This window comes from Cupressus sempervirens, chromosome 10 (genome assembly GCF_028749045.1).
Source record: "Cupressus sempervirens isolate cs-2001-9-10 chromosome 10, ASM2874904v1, whole genome shotgun sequence".
NCBI classification, from domain to species: Eukaryota; Viridiplantae; Streptophyta; class Pinopsida; order Cupressales; family Cupressaceae; genus Cupressus; species Cupressus sempervirens.
In genome coordinates this window covers 124,998,351-125,001,263 of record NC_143127.1, presented here as the reverse complement: position 1 = coordinate 125,001,263, position 2,913 = coordinate 124,998,351, and the positions used below count along the sequence as shown (strand labels likewise).

At 42.8% G+C, this 2,913-nt stretch overlaps 1 pseudogene across 1 annotated transcript; it reads left to right on the top strand.

Moving 5' to 3' along the window:
- Positions 1-443: 443 nt before the first annotated feature.
- Positions 444-2,694, top strand: LOC149532920 (UDP-glycosyltransferase 72B1 pseudogene; annotated as a pseudogene). Its single transcript, XR_016357195.1, has one exon. The product of XR_016357195.1 is annotated as a UDP-glycosyltransferase 72B1 pseudogene (transcript).
- Positions 2,695-2,913: the final 219 nt, after the last annotated feature.

The following is a 2,913-nucleotide window of genomic DNA, read 5'->3' as shown; positions in this document are numbered from 1 at the left end:
TATATGTCATTTTATATCTATATAGATTAATATAATAAAATATAAATTTTCCTTCTAGAAATATTATCTTTAATTTTTAAATCAACATTCTAGATTGCATCTAGTACTCACTATTCAGAGAGGACTACTCCACTCAAGAGTATTTTACTATGAAGTTTCCTCCAAGGTTAAACACACTTAACTTGCAACCCCATTTACAAAATTTCCAACTAAGTGGTGTACCTTATGTAACCTTCATTGTAAAGCCCTTTGAGCTCATCAACTGAGAAGTACGAAATTTTTTCCACAAGCAGCCAAATTGTGATATTGCTATCAAGATTTAAGTGTGTAGTTTATAGGTCAAACTTATTGACCCATGTTTCATGAACAGTGGTTCACATTTCTCATTAGAATGAAATCTAAATAATGCCCATTGCCGAATGAAATATGTATTGTTTTGTGTATACCATCTAAATATAATTGTGTAAATTTCTTAGAGAAAGAAATATGTCTTCCTCTGCTAAAACACCTAGCAGCCCGATATTATAAACCATCTGTAAACAAAAACAGATTGTCTGATAACTCGCATCTTTGTGAATGTGTGCTATATATACCCTTTGAATGTGTACTAGATGACATCTTTGTGAGACTGACCCATATCTCCTAAATAGTAGTTCACAAGATGGAACACCTGCTATTCATCTCATTTAGATGATGCTATAAACCAAAATGAAATATATAGTATTTTATAAAAATAAGACATGTCTTCCTCTGCTTAAAATACCTGGCAGCCCCATATCCTGAACCATCTGTAAACCCAAAACAGATCGCCTGATGTCCATTTCCATTCCCCGTCAACCTGACATCCCCTGAATGAACTCCTTTAAGGGCTGTGAAAGCATAGCTTGTGCCTAGTGGACATCTCTGTGAATTGAGTGGTAGAGCATAGCCTTCGGAAACATTTGTGTTTGGAATTCACAATTTCCAGTACCTCGGCCCTGGATGGAGAAGCCGCATATCGCCATTTACCCCTTGAGTGCAGCGATGGGGCATTTCCTTCCATTAGCTGAGTTTGCAAAGAGGCTCTGTCGTTTTCATGGCTTCTCAATAACCCTCATCATCAGCAGGTGGATGTGGAATTCTCAGCAGCCCTCACTGCTCGATAAACTGGCCTCCTCTAGTCTCGACATACGTTTTGCAGAGATTCCTCACATCACTCTCGATGAAGATGAGGAGCACATGGATTTAGTAACGCGCATTACCAAATACATGCTGAAATCAAAGCCACACATTGAACAAATTCTGCAATCGGTGCTTTCATCTTCGCCCACATCTTCTTTTATCACAGACATGTTTTGCACGGAATTGCTCGACGTCACTGCCAAGCTGAAGATGCTTTGTTATTTGTTCGTTCCGTCCTCTGCTTCTTTTGTTTGCTTCATGCTTCATCTTCCAAAGCTCGTTTCGGAGATTAGGGTTTCTTTCAAAGACGCCGATTTTGAAGTGGAGATACCAGGGCTTCCGCTGATTCCGGCCAGAGATTTGCTGATTCCCGTCCAGGACAGATCGAGTTCTGGATTTAAATGGATGGTAGAGCACGCCTCTCGCTTTAGGGAAGCATCGGGGTTTCTCATAAATACCTTTGCTGAACTGGAGGAGGAAGCCATGAAAACCCTATCAACGCCTGGAAAACCCCCAATCTATCCAGTAGGCCCCTTGATGTTCACAGATTCTGATGCTCCTGACGATTCAAGCTGCCTGAAATGGCTGGATCGGCAGCCTCCTTCATCCGTTGTATTTGTGGCATTCGGAAGCAGAGCCATTTTGTCGACGGATCAAATAACAGATCTGGCGCTCGGATTGGAAGCCAGCGGCCACCGTTTCCTGTGGGTGCTGCGCGGCCACAAATCTGGGGGTTCCTCTTCTCTGGAAACGGACATTTCTCAGCTTTTGCCTGAGGGTTTCGAGATTCGAACCAGGGACCGGGCGCTGGTGCTTCTTAACTGGGCTCCTCAAGTAGGGGTTCTTTCCCATCCGTCTACTGGAGGATTCCTCTCACATTGCGGGTGGAATTCTACGCTGGAGAGCGTCTCGCATGGAGTTCCCATGATCGCTTGGCCTCTCGGTGCGGAACAGAGGATGAACAGGGTCATACTGGTGCAGCAGATTCAGGTTGCCGTAGATCTGAAGATGGACGACAAGGGGTTTGTGAAAAGAGAAGAAGTGGAGAGAGCGGTGAGGGAATTGATGGAAGGAGAGGAAGGAAGAAAAGCGAGGGAGAAGATGAAGGATTTGGAAGGCAGGGCGAAAATTGCTATGACGGAAGGAGGGAGCACAATCAGGGCCACCGCCGATGCAGCCGCAGATTTATCACAGAGGCCAAGCTTCAAACCCTAGTTTATAGTGTGATGTAGACCAAATTCGATGCTTCTCTCTTGCTGCTAGTGTGAAATTTGTTGCAAATAGTTATAGCCGTTCGTGTTCTTTGGATGTTGTACTCTGTTCTGTACAAAAATGAAATTGCCGTGGTTCTGTACATTTGATGTTGTAAATGCAGAAATCTCAATGTGGCGGCTCTCTGCAAATATATCGTTCTCACTCAAGTGGGCTCAAACTCCGTGAGCATTCTTCTTTCTCGTAACTACATTCATGTTATATCTGTCTGAAACAGTGCAGACTGAAGAATAAATGAAAATCAGAGAACATTGCAGTGTCTTTTCTCCGCGTGATTTGTCTGAAACAGAGTAGACCGTAGGAAAAATGAAAATTAGATCAGAGAATATGACAGATGGAGCAACAATTGCACAGTCTTTTCCCTGCGTGATAGATAATGTAAAAGTACAACAATCCAGGCTTTATAACTTTTGCAAACATCATGCAGACATGGGATAAGATTCAAACCCAGGAGTACATTTCCTTGTTCCTCAGTTCGAT